Genomic DNA, 19,787 nt, shown 5'->3' on the forward strand with positions numbered 1-19,787 from the left:
CAAAAAATAAAGACAGTAATTAAATGATAATACAGTAATACTAACTCAAAAAGAGTTTAATCACATGAACTAAAGGAGCCACATTCAGTTGAGAAAGAGATTCATATATATGTGGGCTTAATGGTTAATAATTATGGCAATTTGAATTAGAAAAAGCAGTGTTGCAAAATGAATTTGATGAAAACTGTGTCTTCTTCATACTATACATTAAAAAATTATATGCACATTAGATATTTGTGTGCACAAAATTTTAAAAGTAAAATTATGCAAGAAAATATTTTAAAAGATTTGAGTAGAGGATAAATGTTTCTTCAATTATCAAGAAAATACTAATAAAGCTGTCTATATAAAAGTTTTAAATTTCTTTAAATAAACAATGCCACATATAAAAGGTAAATGTTTCTGGAAGAATTGCCATTTGCTATAAATATTTCAGACAAAGATGTTTTTGTTTGTTTTTGTTTTGTATTTTGTCAAAAGTTCTTCAATTTGTTTTTTTGGTAAGGGGAAAAAAAAGACCAAATTGTTAAAATAACATAGTAACAGTGTTGACTACATAGAAACTAAACATTTTTTGGTAGTTTGATAGGAATAGAATTGCATCTGTAAATTGCTTTGGGTATTACGGCCACTTTAATGATATTGATTCTTCCTACCCATGGGCATGAGATATTTTCCATTTGTTTGTGTCTTCTCTGATTTCTTTGAGCAATGTTTTGTAATCCTCATTATAAAGAACTTTCACATACCTGCGGGCAACAAACACATGAAAAAAAGCTCAGTAACAGTGATTATTAGAGAAATGCAAATCAAAACCACAATGAAATACCATCTCACATCAGTCAGAATGACTATTGCTAAAAAGTCAAAAAATATCAGATGCTGGCAAGGTTGCAGAGAAAAGGGAACACTTACACACTGTTAGTAGGAGTGTAAATTAGTTCAGCCACTGTGGAAAGCAGTATGGCAATTCCTCAAAGAGCTAAAAGCAGAACTATCATTCAATCCAGCAATCCCATTACTGGGTAGATACCCAGAGGAATATAAATCATTTTACTATAAAGACACATGCACACAAATGTTCATTGTAGTACTATGCACAACAGCAAAGACATGGAATAAACCTAAATGCCCATCAATGACAGAGTGAACAAAGGCCGAGACGGGCGGATCACGAGGTCAGGAGATCGAGACCATCCTGGCTAACACGGTGAAACCCCGTCTCTACTAAAAAAATACAAAAAATTAGCCGGGCGAGATGGCGGGCGCCTGTAGTCCTAGCTACTCGGGAGGCTGAGGCGAGAGAATGGCGTAAACCCAGGAGGCGGAGCTTGCAGTGAGCTGAGATCCGGCCACTGCACCCCAAGCCTGGGCGACAGAGCGAGACTCCGTCTCAAAAAAAAAAAAAAGAAAATGTGGAACAGATACACCATGGAATACTATGCAGTCATAAAAAGAATAGTGTCTTTTGTGGGAACATGGATGGAGCTGGAGGCCATTATCCTTAGCAAACTAATGCAGGAACAGAAAACCAAATACTGCATGTTCTCACTTATAAATAAGTAGGAGCTAAATGATGAAAACTTATCAACACAAATAAGGAAACAACAGACACTGGGGTCTGCTTGAGTAGGAGGGTGGAGGAGGGAGAGGAGCAGAAAAGATAATCATTGGGTACTGGGCTTAATACCTTGGTGATGAAATAATCTATACAACAAATCCCCAAGACATGCATTTACCTATGTAACAAATCTGCACATATACCCCCAAACCTAAAAGTTAAAAAAAGAAACTAAGCATTCATATATAGAAAACACTAAAATACGAAATAGTTACAAACACATATCTATTAGAAGTGGTGATAAAGGGGGATTTTACTTTTTACTCTGCATAGTTCTATAATCACATTATTACTTTAATGAATACAAAATATTAAAAAAATCCAGTGTCATAAAATTATTACTGTCAGAAATTCTTCACTGCCATCCTCTCATACTTCTATCCTTGGTCATCTAAGTCCCTGACACCTTCCACATGCAGGTCCCATTCTGAGTAGGATCCAGAACTATTTTGATGAAGGCAGGCTCTGTTTCAGCAGTTGCCACTCACCTGTGGTACACTCAATGTCCTTTGAGCCTCGGGTAAGCCCTGGCGGTCCATCTGCTTATTAAATTCCTACTTTCTAGTAAGTGTTTTTTCAAATAATTTTGCTAGTACCCTTTACTTGGTAGCTTCTCCCTTTAGCAGGCCAGTTTCCCATCAGCCCGGATCCCTACCCCTAAGTCAAGTGCTAGAGCATCATTTCTGACTACCCTAGGAGTGGGCATGGATGAAATTTGCTTTATCCTCAGTTGCTTTCATCACTGGGACTGGATTAAACTCCTAGCCTCATGGACTCCCTTTGCTTTGCTACACCTCTTGAATAAAACTCTGAGCTAGCTCAGAGGAATCTCAGGTTTGGTGGAAGTCTTTAGACATGGTACCTCACACTTACTGCCTGGCTGTTGAGTTGACTGTCAACCCCACAGCTGAGGAAGCTTCCATAACCCTGCTCTGTCTAGTCCCAGTTTCTTCTGCTTCTTTAGCAGGCAAATCCTGGATATTCTTCATTTTGCCCCTCAGTTTTCTCTTTAACCATTTCCATCTTGCCTTGTGTCCTGGGAAGCTGACCTTTACAGATTGCAATATTATTAGTATGATCAGAAGGCTGGTGGAAAGGAAGTTCATGATATTTATTCCCTGCTTGTTTCTCCTGACAAAGCCAGAGCTCCTTTCAAGAGGTTCTCTCCTATCACTGCAAGTCTCACTGGCTGCTGGTGACAGCACCTTCCCTTTATCCTTTCAAGCCCAGATGGCAGCTGTTGCTGGTCCAGGATTTTGAACTATCTCTGTGAGTTTTCCTTAATGTTGCCCATGCCTTTGTTAATAGATTCTTTATTAACATTTCTTTAGTCACTGTTTTGAGAGTGCGGTCTGTGTCCTGCCAGGACTCTGATGCGAACTGTATTTATTACTGCAGTTGGGAAAGCTGGAGCAGAAGCACTTTTGAGTTGTGGCGCTAAAGGCAGCAGGGACACTCGTTTCTTGTCTTTGAATTTTAAAATCTCTTTCCTGTTAGAGACAGACTATATTCGTAAAGCAAACATTACAGTAAATCTTCTCTAATCACTACAGTTGCTGAAATACGAAACATTTGATGTTTCTCTAGCCCCTGGTTAAAGATAAAATAGTATTTCAGTATTGGTCACGATGCTGATAAAGTGGACATCAAATCTAATTACTTACACTTAAAAACCAGCATTAACAACTCTGAACCTAGAAAACTCTCCTATATCATGCTCAGTCTATTCAGTATTATATTTTCTTTCAACTATTTAATTTTTACTATTTGCTAGACCACATTATTTTTGTATGTTCTCTTAGTAGATTGTAATTCCTTTCCAGGAATATATATATTGTAGTACTTCGTCCATTGTATATGTTCAGTCGACTGTTTAACAATCTGAAAAAAAGACAAAACAAGGCAATTGGAACTATGGTTCAATGTAACTGATTTGGTCCTCTCTTTTGGTAGTGTAAATTTATTTAGCAAATATTTACTGAGCACTTAGCTTTCTATTAGATGTCGGGCGTTATATTAGGTATAAGGTTTCCATGTAGCAAAAATTTATGATGGAGTAAAGTCAAGGTAGTTTTTATAGCAAAAATCAACATTAAAAAAGCAAACCATGTCCTATGTAAAAGTTTCCATCCCTTGCCTTTTTCGTGCACATTGAAACACAATCTTACTATACTGTTTCTATGGAAAAATACTTTCTAAGTATTAACCAGCTTCTAAGTGGATTCTCTTGGCTTTCAATCTGTTTAAATTGAAAACTGTTTTTCTATGACCCCTTTTAACATCTTGAAGAAGATGCTCTGAAAGCTTATAAATCTAGGTTAACAATCAGAACCATAAAAAAGGTAATTTAATCCTTGCTTTAAATCATTTTCTGACATTTCTTTTTCCTTGCAAATGATAAAAGAAAAACAAACGAAGGCTTAGAAATTAATGAACCATAAACCATTGTACCGAACAAGGCTTAATCATTTCCTTAAATTTCAAATCATAGAAAATAATTACATTGAATGGTATCCATCCAGGAACAAGGCAAAATCTACAATGGAGTCAGATGTTCATTGAATTTTCCTTTTTTTGGGAGTTGATGAGCCTCAGTAGGTGATAGTAACTCTGCTATAAATGATGATGTCACTCATTATTACAACAAGAGGAGAGCATAGTTCTCAGAAATTCTGGCCATCTGTCTTGAAATATGTTCAGCTCATCACTCAATACAAATTCTTCTTTCCAAGATCCCTAATTTAGGGGCTGTGTCCAATTTTAAGTTTAGCTGGGTAAAAAATTTATGTTCTTATAAGATGAATCATTTATCAATTCCTATTACAACTTTTGGCAAAATATTTTAAATGTCATTCTTAACATATAACAAATTCCCAACAAATAACAATGCCTTTTAATTTAATATTTTAAATTGTTCTTTGCTTTCTTCAACTTTGTTGTCCTATTTTATACGAATGAGTGGTAGTTCCTGTAATAATTCAAGATTTTTTTGCATGCAATCTATCCACTTTCCTCCTTATAGACTTGAGAAGTCAGATGGCATAGTTTCAATCCCATATTTTCTAGTGGAAGAACAATAGAGTCATCTAATGTGTCTTTTTCCAACTCTGAAAACCGTATTTCCAAAGGTGATGGTGTACCTGGCCATTTGGTCTGCCATATTTGAGCATTTATGAACCTCACCTTGCATCCGGCTGAGAGCATGTGTGCCACTTGTTGAAAAATTGTCATGATGATTACTCTCTTATTTTTAAATCTGCACTGTGTTTATTTCTATTTGTTTCACAACTGACCTGTCTATAGACTGGCTATAGTTTTTAGCCAGATGTTATTCCTGGGTTTTACCATCCCTGTATTTGTGTTGGAAAATATCCCCTGTTCATAAAATTGGCTGCACTGTAGGTAAGACTATACCTCTGAACTACGCTTTAAAACTCACCTTTAAAAACATCAGCCCTCTTGGGGCATTATTTACAATGAGACAATACTTTCAGAGCGCCTATATTCACAATATCTTTAGTGATAAGCTATTGTGTCTGTTGATTCTTAGATTGTTTATGAACATTTATTTGCTTCTAATAGGCACCTATAGATTTCAGAAAATACACTTTACTAGATAGCTACTACATTTGATTTGCAGATATTTGGGTCACAAAGTATAACTTCAATTTAGAAAAGGAGTAATACGTTTTGTTGACTAGCTGTTAAACCTGCCTGGAAACTCCTTTATAGTAAAATTCTGACTGTTTTCCAAACATCTATTGTATTCCTTTTTCACTGTGTAGCCTGCTGTCTATTTCCAGTGTGTAGCAGTTATGCAATTTGGATGAAATTAACTCAACTCTGATTGTGAATCCTATGCTTCTAGACATAGCAATTAGTTCAGTGATGAGCATGTGAGCCCAGTATTTAACCAAAGAGTGCAAGGTGTTCTCCTGGCTAGAGGGCTCATTCAAGGATGTCTCAGTTAGGATGAACTTCAGCCCTTGTGTTCTTTAGGTTTGGGAAGGAAATACAATTTTCCTGTCTTTGGATGTGAATGAAGAAATACCTTGTGTAAGAACACCATCATATAGCCTGCAAAAATCAGCCATTGTGAATGGTGCCCCAACAGTTACTCAGTGTACAAAGAGCACAGTCATACGTGGTGTCTGGATTAAACCCTGATTGCTACCCACTGCCATCTTGTGACCATGAGTAAAGCTAGTCTGAGGACAAAGCTGGTGTGGAAATAGAACTTTGATAATTACAGAACAAGAGGGTTGTGTGTGTAGGCATATAGTTTTGTAATAGTAGCACTCTATGCTATTATAATTGCTGTATGTTAAATCTTATTTTTTCTTTAATTGATCTGAAGAAAATAAAAATCGAAGAACTTAAAGGAAATTTAAATTTCAGACAAAAATTCACCACAATTATTTGTTTGAATAATAATAATTGTTAATTAGTTATTTAAAAACTAAAGTTACTAAAAAATACTCCTAAATTGGAAAATAATAAAAATAGCTAAGAGTTCAAAGTCATCATGTTCTCTTCTAATCAAATACTTCAATTTTGGGGAGTAATACTATAATTCAGAGGCAGTTAACATTGTTCATTTGCTTCTTGTGTTTCTATTTTTTTTTTTTTTTTATACAGTCTTACTCTGTCACCCAGGCTGGAGCGGAATGGCGTGATCTCAGCTCACTGCCACCTCCACCTCCTGGGTTCAAGCAATTCTCCTGCCTCAGTCTCCTGAGTAACTGGGAGTATAGGCATGCACTGCCATGCCTGGCTAATTCTTGTATTTTTAGTAGAGATGGGGTTTCATCATATTGGCCAGACTGGTCTTGAACTCCTAACCTTGCGATCTGCCCACCTTGGCCTCCCAAAGTTCTGGGATTACAGGTGTGAGACACTGCACCTGGCCTATATTTTTATTTTGAAAAGATTCATAATATTTGTATTATTTTATGTACCATAATTCCTCTGGTTTTCCTCTGAATGTAAATGGATAGACTGCTTCTACCAATTCCTTTTCCATGGCTTCCCCATTCTTGACCTCTTTATTTGAGTCAACTTTTGGTCACCTGTATGTCATTGTTGAGTACTATGTTTGTCAAGAAGGGCTTATGTGAGTTATAACCTCTAAGTTTGTCATTGTAGAAAATAAATGCCCCCAGTGTTACAATTAAATGACAACTCAATATTGTCAAAGAATAAAATTTCAACAAATTGAATTGGAAGATCTAATTGGCTTTTGTTAGCTATTTTTGAACCAGACAGCATCACATCTATGAAAGATGTTCTGTCAGGTGGCCAAATAGTTTTTGAAAAGGAACTTGAGCAGGAACAAGGAAGCAGCATAGTGCAAGGAGCCATTGTCTAACATCAACATATTGCAGGTGACTTTCCTTATAGGGCCAAAGCAGAGGGGTTCCCCTTATCATGCAGGCTCAGGTTGATTGGACATGTTTGGATTGGTTGCTGTGAATCCCGTTTTTTTTTTTTTTTTTTTTTTAAGTGACCTGTTTTTAAGTTGTTTGATTATGTACTATCCTAGCATGAATAATTCTGTTCTGGTTTGTTCTGGTCTGTTGGGTCTAGTGTGGGAGCTCAGTTCAAAACAGCAGCCTCTCATACATTTTATTTAACAATATGCTTTTCTTTGATAATATTTTTCTTCCCTTGGAACTTCATAAGATAGTGCTTCCGGTTTTACTGGCATTGAATAGTACTGAAAAAGTTTGAGGGTCACCTCAGTTTCTTCCCTCTGATAGATGAGTTTAAGAAAAAATTGAATGGTGGAAGACTTTTTTCTTTATTATTGAGTTTCTATAATTTAACTATGATTTGTTTCTGTCTCAGTCACTCTAAATCAAATTTTCCAAATAAACATATTTCAATCTACAGACTCAATTCTTTCTACACTTCAGTGCCATTTTCCTGTATTATACCTATAGATGTTTTCCTATTTTTATTTGTTTGTTTGAAATCTCTACTTAAGGAACACAAATTGTCTTTATGCTCTTTATTCCTTTCCCATCCTTTTCATCCATCGTCATAGCTCTAGTTTTTAAAACCTTGTTGCCTCTTTACCTATGTTCATTTTGATTACCTCAAGCTTTCTATACAACATTAATTTTATTTGATTTTAGCCATATCTGTGCTGTTTGCTGCTATTTAGTTTGTGTATTGTATCAGAAATTGTGTGTTTTGGTTCTCAATTTATTTTCTTAGCTCTGACATACTCTCTTGTTTTGTAGTTTGTTTTTACATCATCTTATCTTTGAGTGATCATGTTTTCTCTCACCCTTAGAAACTTAATTGAATTACTTTGCTAAGGTCTTTTATAAAGCAAAAACATTGGCAAAAAATTATTCAGTGCTTCTTGGGTTATGTGTTCTTCTAAAATAAATTTTTCTTTAGTATATTTGTAACTTTTACACTACTTTTTTTTTCATCTTGCTCATAATAAATTTAAGTAGCTTTGTTTAGATCTTGCTGTTCTGATATAGTATGAGCTGATTCTCCTCGATACTTGATGTACTTCTAATATTTTGCATTCTCTCTGACTCCATTAGAGGAGCATAATTTCTTGCCTTACTGAATTTGGACTTTACCTTGTGACATTGATTTTGGACTTCACATTCCATAACCGATGGAATATGAGCAAAGATGTCATGAACAAAAGGCATAAACTTGCATGATAGCTTGCCCTCCTGGACTTCAACCTTCTGCCATGAGAGGGACATGCTCTGGGTAGCTATTGGTCTCAGAATAAGAATATGTGTAAAATAGAACCAAATCCAATCACCAATCCTTGAACCAATTCAAGACTCTCCCAGCTGAGCCCAGGAGAATCATAGCCATTTCACTGACCAGTGAGTGACAGAAAGAAATGGCTTTTGTAACCACTCAGTTCCTGGGGTTATTATTCAACATTACTGCGACATAAATTAACTAATATGTCTTTCCCTTTTATTTGGAATCAGTTCTTTTTTCTCTCTCAAATGCTTTCAATGTCCTCTTCTAAAACTTTTCAGACTATGAAGGTGGGGAAGGGAATAGTTTAGCTGAAGCTGAGACAGATTTAGGTAGGAGACTTATATTGTTCTCATCTGAGATCCCATTGAAAGCCCTATCTAAGGGAGATATTCTGCTCCTACAGCTTTGACAACTTCATTTTAGCACAGCACTCTGGAAGATGACACTTCTTAGTGATCCTTCCTACTGACCTGTTTTGATGAGGTGATCTTGCCTTGATATTTAGTTTTGAGAATTTTATTTGGCTTTCCTAGTCTGCTTAATCATTGGCTTTGCCAATTTATTCTCAAATTAGAAGATATTAATACAAATCCTTTGACCGTTACTGAGACATGCATTCTTTCCTTATCACTAGCTCTGAGAAAAGATGGTTAAATGCCAGACCATGTAACCAGCCTGAAGTCATTCTTGGCTGTTCTGTTTCGGCATTTTTTTTTTTCTTTTCATACATGGGAAATAAACTGGTTTGATTACAGAAGAATTTTTGTCAGGTTATTTTTATTATTTATTCACTCATTTATGTAATATACGCTCTTGTTGTTAGGCAATGGGAATATAAACCTCTTGATCCTACTTTTCTCTACAGTCCTCACCTGGAATTCACTCATGTAGAAATGCCACATGAAATACTTAAGCAGTTCATAGACTCAAGGTGAGGGTGTAATTTTGTGTGGGAAGTATATTGCCTATTAAAAAACTATGTGAGAAGCGGTGCCTCTTTTTTTCTTTCTTTTTCCTTCTTTATTTTTTATTTTATTTTATTTTTTTGAGATGGAGTCTCACTCTGTAACCCAGGCTGCAGTGCAGTGGCGTGATCTTGGCTCACTGCAACCTTCACCTCTGGATTTCAAGCAATTTTCCTTCCTCAGCCTCCCAAGTACCTGGCACTACAGGCACGCACCACCACATCCGGTTATTTATTTATTTATTTATTTATTTGTATTTTTAGTAGAGACAGGGTTTCACCAAGTTGCTCTGGGTGGTCTCAAATTCATGAGCTCAGGCCATCCACCCTCCTCAGCCTCCCAAAGTGCTAGGATTCCCAGCACCCGGCCAGGACTTTTTTAAAGTAAAAATATGTTCTAGTATATTATATGTCACAGAGTATTTTCTTGAATTTGAAACCATATTCCTTATGTTTTATTTTTACAACACTTTTTAGTACAAAGAAAGAAATTGCAGAGGAAATCAACTCTCTACAAATATAAAAGGATTACATATTAGCACTTGGAGCAAGAAGGCACAAAAAATATCATGGTTTTAGTGTTTCTTGACTTCATACTATGTGACTGACTAATAGGGAGTCTGTTACAAGTCAATTAAAATGAGATCTTTCTTTAACATTTTCTACAGTGTGTTGCACTAAGGCCTAAAAATAAATATTTAAATTTGCTCATACTACCTTAGTTATATGAGTCCACTAATTAATACTTCCCTCTTTCAGTTACCTTTTAATATTACAGAAGAATATGTTACTTTTTGCTTGATTTAAACCTGATCCATTTTACTAAGGAGGCATGCTAGTGCATGGCCTAAGAATTGTCAAACATTCCATTAGGAATGAACTTCAGTGTTTTTTACTTTTAGTGCATCAGCAAATACAGAAAATGAGTTAGTAGAAACATCTTTCCTCTAAAACTGGTAAATGGATCTCTATCAATATTTGTTGGAATTAACATGTAGTGGATTAGGTTATGCATTATACAAAGATAATATTTATTTTAGAAATTGGTCTTCTTTGCAAAGTCGAGCTTTAATGGGGAGTGAGGAAGGAGACAGAAGTGATTAAAATTGCATATCAATTTTACCAGTTTTCTCGCATGATCTCAAAAAATTTATAACTTAAAAAAGACTAAAATTTATTCACCAATTTGCAGGCAAATATACGTGATATCAGTAGCAAGTCATCCTGCCTGTAATGTGGAATAGAAACAAATAAGCATGAATAGAAGAAAAGTACTTCTTGTTGATTGGCATAGGGTCATGTAGTATTTAAATCAACTTTAATTATTGGCCAGCTGAATTGTTCATTAATGGGTTGCCTGTAGCAACAAAAAATGCACATTTAACAAGGTTGTAAAAATACTGAACCACAACATCATCTTCAGTCACAAGTTTTGCATGGAAGTGAAAGTTAGGTTGATTTACCCAAAATCGTTTATTAAGTCAATGGCAACAAGAGTTTAAAATTCTTAGCTTCTTTTATTTTGTTGCTTCTGCTTTCTGAACTATTCTCTCTCTAAAGTTATTAATTTACCATATATTTTTGTGACTTCTTGATTAGCAATGGGAAAACTGGTATGTTTATGTTTAATTACTGAGTTGCTTGCTGAAGATTGGCATAGACCAAATATTGTAAGTGAATGTTCCATATTGGCAAAGTTTTCTGGTGTATATTCTGATTCATTTTGTGGATTGGGTTAATGTATGTTCCTTTAGTTAGACAAAGTGCTATATGAATTATTCTAGAGAACTAGAAAATGTTTCAAATTATTTAGATATCAAATACAAAGAATGAAAAATGTTTTATTTTTTCAGCACATTTTATTTCATGACTTTCTAAAAAATAATTTGAAACAAATTTCAGGGATAAGTCCGGAATGAAAATAAATCTCTACTTAAAAGCCGACCTGCCTCTTCATAACAGACAGTCTTGAGGTGTGCTCACAGAGTGCAGCTGTCATGGCACTAGGTTAACTGTGACATTTTGAAATGATTGTGGTTGTAGAGCTTCCTGTAGGCAGTTGCTGCTTGCTTTGTTAAATTGCCCACATTTTTCAGTCAAGCATTTTCCTGGCTGCATCAAGGGTGTTGAGTAACTGTGTTAACCTTGGTATGTTTTGGCAATAGGAGATCAAGTAAAAGTCAATAAATGTCTCCCACATCCCTGATAAACTCCAAGGGCACAGACAGAGGTGTTTATGAGCTGTAGGGGACAGTTTGGTCAAGTATACGTTTCCCTTCAAATTGCTTATTGCCATTTTAGTGTTAGCAGAACATATTTTAAGTCAACTTTTTTGACAGAACATATTGGTTAGCATTGCGTAGGCTTCTGTGTTTTTACGAGACAGATGGCAGTTACCCATTTTTGTGCACTGTTATCTTTTAGCTTTAAGTATCACATTTACTGGTGAACTGGACTTTGCCCTAATTATTTTTTCAACTTTGAGCACTTCCACCTCATAAAATCTCCTTGCAAAGAAATATTGACAGGTGCCTATGAAATTATAATATTAAATGTTATAAGAAGTAAAAGACTTTTAAAATGGGTTCAAATTTGTGATGGAGTTTCTTTCTTTAAATTCAACCTTCTCATTTCTCTTCTGCCTTAGGATTGTTTTAGAAAGACGATCATGGTTAATACAAATGCAGGTATATCCTAAATAGATAAAACCATCTGTGTTTTGTTCTTTTAGTTTTTCAGAGGCAAAACAAAAACAAAACATTACATATATAGCTTAGGTTTCTATTTATATTTACATTATTCTTCAGAAAACTATGCTCTCTTATACAGAAGCTATAAAGAATATTAACCTATTAAAATTTATAATGTTTTAAAACAACTATTGGTCAAAATATTTCCTTAGTAAGTGTAAGTTAAAATCCATGATCCTTTGATGTGAATACTCAAGCTGGCATATTTTTAAATCAAGCACAATGTAAAAGGCTAAACAATGCATTATTCATCTCTTTTTCTCCCATTGTTCCAACACAAGGGAAAAGAAATTCTGATTTGTTTAAATTTTATTATCACATTTTTTAAAATCTTGGTTAAAGACTGAAATGTAGTCTCTGATGACCAGTGATGATGAGCTTTTTTTCATATGTTTGTTGGCCGCATAAATGTCTTCTTTTGAGAATTGTCTGTTCATATCCCTCGCCCACTTTTTGATGGGATTGTTTGTTTCTTTCTTGTAAATTTGTTTAAGTTCCTTGTAGATTCTGGATATTAACTCTTTGTCAGATGGATATATTGCAAAATATTTCTCCCATTCTATACGTTGTCTTTTCACTCTGATGATAGTTTCTTTTGCTGTGCAGAAGCTCTTTAGTTTAGTTAGATCTGTTGCTATTGCTTTTGGTGTTTTAGTCATGAAGTCTTTGCCCATGCCTATGTCCTGAATGGTATTGTCTTGGTTTTCTTCTAGGGTTTTTATGGTTTTAGGTCTTACGTTTAAGTCTTTACTCCATCTTGAGTTAATTTTTGTATAGGGTGTAAGGAAGGGGTTCAGTTTCAGTTTTCTGCACATGGCTAGCCCGTTTTCCCAACACCATTTATTAAACAGGGAATCCTTTTCCCATTTCTTGTTTTTGTCAAGTATGTCAAAGATCAGAGGGTTGTAGATGTGTGGCATTATTTCTGAGGTCTCTGTTCTGTTCCATTGGTCTACATGTCTGTTTTGGTACCAGTACCATGCTGTTTTGGTACCAGTACCATGCTGCTTTGGTTACTGCAGCCTTGTAATATAGTTTGAAGTCAGGTAGTGTGATGCCTCCAGCTTTGTTCTATTAGATTAGGATTGTCTTGGCTATACGGGTTCTTTTTTGGTTTTATATGAAATTATTAGTAGTTTTTTCTAACTCTGTGAAGAAAGTTAATGGTAGCTTGTTGGAGATAGTAATGAATCTATAAATTACTTTGGGCAGTATGGCCATTTTCATGATATTGATTCTTCCTATTCATGAGTATGGAATGTTTTTCCATTTGTTTGTGTCCTCTCTTATTTCCTTGAGCAGTGGCTTGTAGTTCTCCTTGAACAGGTCCTTCACGTCCCTTATAAGTTGTATTCGTAGGTATTTTATTCTTTTTGTAGCAATTGTGAAGGGGTGTTCACTCATGATTTGGCTCTCTGTTTGTCTATTATTGGTGTATAGGAATGCTTGTGATTTTTGCATGTTGATTTTGTATCTTTATTGCCGACATCTCTCCTTAGTTTCAGATCTTTAGTCCCAATGCTTAGCTTATGGACAAAGGCTCTCAGATGTCCCTCGAGTATCTCAAACTTTAGGAGCACCCATGCCTTCCCTTTCACTGCTTTTCATTTTTGTTTCAGGCATTCATCACCCCACCATTCCCATTCATCTGGAGGGCAGAAAACTCTTTTTATACTCTCTATCTCTCTCTTTCTCTTTCAGTATTACCTACAAACAATCAGTTATCATGTCTTGAAAATTCCCTGTCAGAATTGTTTCTCCAATAGTCTCAAATCTATTTTCTCCTTTCCATTCATTTTTGCATTTACCTATGCCTTCTTGCTTGTTTAACTAGTGAATAATTGATCTTTCTAATTCTCATATTCCTTCTAATCTAAACTACAGGATAAACCTCCAATTTTAATCTTTCTAAAGGATATAATCTTGCCACTTTCCTGATCAAAAACTTTGGCCACTCTTTGTCTTCAAGAAAAAGTACATTCTCCTTTCTGGCATTTGAGGGGATACCCAATCTGTCCTTGTATACCTAGTTAGGGTTTTCTCCCAATACCCTTCTCCAAGCTCCATGTCTTACTTCCAACTGTCCTACATATGCTATGTTTTAAACATTTCACCTACAATAATTTGTCAGAAATGCCATATATTTACCTAGTTTATTGTGAAGCCACAACTCATTGGGATATGAACATGGAATGGATTTAGTTTTTCCTTAGTCATGTTCTTAATCATTCTGTACCAAACTTTTCTTGATCCAGGGGTGTCACCCCTTTAATGACACAGGTCAGGTTTTGAAACCTGGAGTACTTTTAGTTTTTTAAACAATCTTATTTCATTTTAAGACTCAATCCTGATTCAAGGTTATTTCATGCTCCCAGAATAGGTCGGAGCCTTAGCTCTACTGACTTGCAGGGAGAGATGAGGATTGGTCTGTAGTCTGCTTTTCATACACCACCCCTTCTTCCATACCCACTCCTACTGGCTCCTCCAGTGTTGGGTGGAAGAGCAAGAGAGGAAAGGCAGATATCCTCTTACTTGCTTAGGAGAAGTTTTGGCTTCTCTTTGTTTGCTTCATGATTTATGGGATTCCTGGTGGCAGCTGGTAGCTTCATCTTGTTCTACCCATAAGGGTCTCAGAACAGCTTCTAAGTACAGTTCCTAGGAAGGTTTGACTAAATTTTCTCCCTGACTTCCAGTTGTTGGAATCATCATCACACGTTCTTCTGATATATGAGCTTCTTTCTTCTACTACTCTAGTGTCCCCAGTACAATCTTCCCTCCAGGGCCAATTCAGGGTTTCGCCATCTGTGAGAACGAGGATTTCAAGGCAGAGTGGCTTCACCCACTCGTTGCCTGTGGGTCTTCCCCTATACCACCTCTCTCTTATTTCTTCCCCTCTTTGCGTAGGTAGAGGGAGAATGGCCTATAGACCAGATATTCCCCCAGATGATTAATTAGGAAACAAAAGCCTGTAGCCCTTCACTAGGTGGCCAGTGGACATTGGTCCCCTCAAAGTTCACAAGAGTTAGAGCTATTTTCTGTAGTCTGATGACAGGCTTTCCATAGGAACACTTCTCCTCTTATAGGGGATCTCTTCTTTCCTAGTCCTGCCATATCAATTTTGGTAGCTGCTGACCATATGTACCGAGTATTCAAAAGCTGGTTGGTGGTAACTGATTTGTGTTGATAACTGTAAAACACACATCTAATTTCAAAGACTTAGGGTATGAAAAAAGTATAAATTGTTATTTTATTACATTTATTATATGTTGAAAATATTTTGAATATATTTGTTTAGATACTATGTTATCAACAGTAATTTTACCTGTTCTTTTTATTAATTTGGCTACAAGAAAGCTTGATTATATTTGTGGCTTGTGATGGGATTCAGTATATGTTATCCCAAAATATGGTACTTTGAGATTTGAAAGTACAGAAGCAGAAAGGTCACTCTCACCTTTCCCCATCCTTTTCTCCCGAAGCAGCTCATAAAAATGAAGGAATGATTTTTTGATCGACCATTGATGCAGATCTTAGGACCCTCATGTGAGAGGTGACCTTCCTATACCCACAACAAAGGAACATATTATTCCTGAAGATAAACAGTCACAGAGAAGAATTGAAGAAACTGGTCTTCCTGTTTTCCCCAGTTTATTACCATTAGATCATTCTCTTTGTCCAATCATATTTCTCCATGACTGTCTACTACTCATTAAACCTAGTGTAAAAATACACAACTTTAACCATTTCTTTGGGTCTTCATATCCTGAAGTAGGCTTCCATGCCATATAAAACTTAAATAAATGTGTGTGTTTTTCCCTTGATAATCTGTCTTTTGTGATGGGGGTCCTCAGTCACAAATCTAGGATAAATAAGAAAAAGTATATTTTTCCTCCTCTAAACTTGCATTTTATTTCTATTGGATGATGCTAATTTAGAAGAAAGGGTATGTCAATTAAATTTTACTAGTTCAGTGAACTGATAATTTAGAATGTGGATAATTTTCATGTTTGACTTATAGCTTTTGGGCTTTACTCACAAATCAGAGACCAGCAAAGACAGCATAGAAATTTAGTCTCCCATTTAAAATCTTGTTGAAACGTATCCCTCTACTTATGCAATTCAGTCCTGAAAACATGGGTCAAGAATTAATCAGAGCTGTATATTGGGCCAACTGTTCATACCACCTAGGTTATAGTACTAGATGATGTATTTTTTGAATTTGCGATCTCAATGAACGTTAAAGTAGACAGAAAAATATACACCAGAATTAAAATCAACTAATATTAAGGCTAGAAATCAACTTATTATTAGGAGGTTTTGTGGTAACATTTGAGGAAATGGAACAAGTTGTTCTCATCATGCTTACTGATATTACTGAAATATTACAACTATTTCTCTAAACGAACCTAAAATACATTCTATTCTGTAATTAAGTTTGACTTCAGGTTGAATGCTACTTTTGCACTGAAAAACATTTTTTAAATCTATATATGTGAAGGGAATGATAGGCTATATTACTAAATAGAATGCACGTTTCCTTTTTTAAGTCGAAATGAAAACATTCTAAACATTTATAGATACATCATCATTAACTATAGGAATATAAATTTATCTCTTTAGAAAGTCACACAGAACTGCTACAAAACAGCAAACTCTATCAAGGTAACCTTTATTCCGTTATGATAGTTATTATGGGGTATATAAACACGTACTTAAAATGAAGTTGTCCTTTTCCTTCTGCCTAGATGTCATATCTTCTTGGTAAAAGAAATGTCTAAAAATATTCCCCTTCCCTATCTAATTGAGCATATATGAGAGTATGCTGTAATTGGTATTCTGATTGCACTAAGATTCCTCATCATACCCATTTTTGTTTCAATACTGTCATTATCATAGTTTTACATTATCATACTTAAAGCACTTATGATATATGCAGAGAAAGTTATAAAAAATGAGAGTTATAATTGTGGGTCTTAGAAAAAATGTATGTAAGGGTTTCTGAGAAGGACATTTAACCATGAAATAACAAAAATAGAAATATCTAATGATAATAAATGACAGTCTAAATAAAGAATGAAAAGGTGACTTTCCAATTCTAAAATGGAAATTTTTGACATTTTTATATTACTGATCTGATATGTATTATCTCTCTGACACTAGTGGAAAGCTGTTATGTTTTTAAATTTCACTAGATTTTATATAGGAAACATGAAAAGTAGGAAAAGATACCGTTTCTTGTTATTGTTTGGTCCCGACAAAATTTATACTATAAGTGGAGATTCTTCGAAAGAATAGAGCACATAATTGAGGCAGCTCTTTTACTCCTTTCCAGCTGCTGTTTTTGGCTGCTAATTGCTGACCACCACAACACTTTGTAACTTTAAGTGATTTCCATTTAAAATGAATATTTCTAAGAAAACAGAAATCACTTTAAAATATATTCAAATTCAGAAGTAAATACATAGATTTTATTCACAATAGAGATGCATATAAAAATACATATAACACACGTTTATACACACACATATATATGGACATTCTTCAAGACAAAAATTAGGTTATTTTGTAAAATAATCCAAAATTGCTCATATACCAAAGTGCTGTAGGTTAGAGAAAATAGAGCATTTGTCTTAATTTAGATAAACAGGGTAAAAAATATAATGGTACAGAATCAGAGAGACTGAAATATAAACTAAATAAACAAAGAGAAATTTCATGGCCTCTTTGTATATGTAGGAGGGTCATAAAACAGGAAGAATAAAAGCTTACACAAACCACTGGGCTCTTTGGACACCTGAGATTGAGATCCCCATGAATATTACACACTATCTTTAACTTCCTGTTACTTAACAAGTAAATATCTTTATTGTGTTTTATGTCTTTGGTAAACATAAATATCTTAAAATGGTATCTTCTCTTGAGGCTCATTAAATAATGAAATATGATAATTCTCTCTTTAGCATTCTCCTGGAAAAGTCTGAAAATGGAGTAAAATGCTCATTTAGGAAAAACAGCGTTTGATATTTCTTTAAGATAGACGATTTATTAGATTTTATATTTACATCCGTTTTTTGCTTCCAGACTTTTCTATCTCAGGTGGATGATCTTTCAAAAGTGGTTAACAAAGATGTAAACTCCTGTTCACGTGTGCTTAGATTGGAAAGGGGGAATTATAGATTGGATATCAGAATTACCTTTGTAAAAAACAGATTTGCTATTAATCCCTCATAGTTAAAAATCAAGCCAACAAACTCATCACCATTAAAGTGCAAAATCAGACTGCAGACTCCCTGGTGGCAGCAGCTCAGGGAATGGACCTCCAGAGTATACATTTTAAAATGTTCATCAGGTAAAATTGATACAGCCAGTCCCCAATCCAAATAGAGAATCGATCCCAAGGTACTTGATATTCTATTCTTATTTTAAAAATAGGATCACTAAAAATATGTATACTTAAAATCTTGCTTTCTGTCTTGGCATTTATGGAGCTCAGATTAAATTTTAAAATACAGTCATGGGCCACATAAGTATGTTTTAGTCAATGACAGACCACATATATGGTGGTGGTCTCATATGATTATAATGGAAGTGAAAAAATTCCTATTATCTAGTGATGTCATAGCTGTCATAATGTAGTAGCACAATGTACTCATGTTTGTGGTGATGCTGGTGTAAACAAGCCTACTGTGCTGTCAGTCTTATAAAAGTATAGTACATACAATTACATACCATATATAACCCTTGATAATAAATGACAATGTTGCTGGTCTGTGTATTTACTATACTATGTTTTTATTGGTATTTTGGAACATACTCCTTCTACTTATTAAAAATAGTTACCTGTAAAACAGCCTCAAGCAGGTTCTTCAGGAAGTATTATGGAAGAAGGCATTGTTATCATAAAAGGTGACAACTCCATGTATAATATTGCCCCTGAAGACCTTTCAGTGGGACAAGATGTGAAAAGAGAAGACAGTGATAGTGATGATCCTGAGCCTGTTTAGGAGTAGGTTAATGTGAGTGTTTATGGAGTAGTTTCTAAAAAAAAAATTTTTTTTAATTAATATAAAAAATTTATAGAATAAGGATACATTTTTTGTACAGCTGTGTATTTTAAGCTATGTGTTATTGCAAAAGAGTGAAAAAGTTAAAAAGTGTATAAAGTAAAAAGTTACAGTAAGCTAAGGCTTATTTGTTATGAGAAAGATTTTTTAAAAAAATTTGATGTAATCTACATATGCAGTATTTATAAAATCTACAGTAGTATACAGCAATGTCCTATGCCTTCACATTCACTCACCACTCACATTGACTCACCCAGAGCAACTTCCAGTACTGTAAGCTCCATCCATGGTAAGTACCCTATATAGGTGTCCCTTTTTTTCTTTTATATCATATTTTAATGTACCTTTTCTATGATTAGATACACAAACACCACTGTTACAATTGCCTATGGTATTCATTATAGTACCATGCTGCACAGGTTTGTAGCCTAGGGAACACAAGCTATATTAGTTGTTGCACTACACACCTTGAGTAGTATGATATAAACACTGGGTATGTACATCATCCAGCATACTTACATGTAGAGTGTACCATTGTGTAAATATACTCTCATGTTCACACAACAGCAGAATTGCTTAATGCTGCATTTCTCAGAATGTATTCCTCTTGTGAAGTGACACATGACTGTACAACAGTATCT

At 34.9% G+C, this 19,787-nt stretch overlaps 1 long non-coding RNA gene across 1 annotated transcript; it reads left to right on the plus strand.

Annotated features, from left to right (window-relative positions):
• The first annotated feature begins 244 nt into the window (after positions 1-244).
• On the plus strand, positions 245-19,423 carry LOC117084801. Its single transcript, XR_004437673.1, has 4 exons — positions 245-256; positions 3,424-3,429; positions 5,425-5,433; positions 19,326-19,423. It is a non-coding gene; the product is annotated as an uncharacterized LOC117084801 (long non-coding RNA).
• Positions 19,424-19,787: the final 364 nt, after the last annotated feature.

Source organism: Trachypithecus francoisi, unplaced genomic scaffold (genome assembly GCF_009764315.1).
Source record: "Trachypithecus francoisi isolate TF-2019V2 unplaced genomic scaffold, Tfra_2.0 Lachesis_group1, whole genome shotgun sequence".
In the NCBI taxonomy this organism is placed as follows: domain Eukaryota; kingdom Metazoa; phylum Chordata; class Mammalia; order Primates; family Cercopithecidae; genus Trachypithecus; species Trachypithecus francoisi.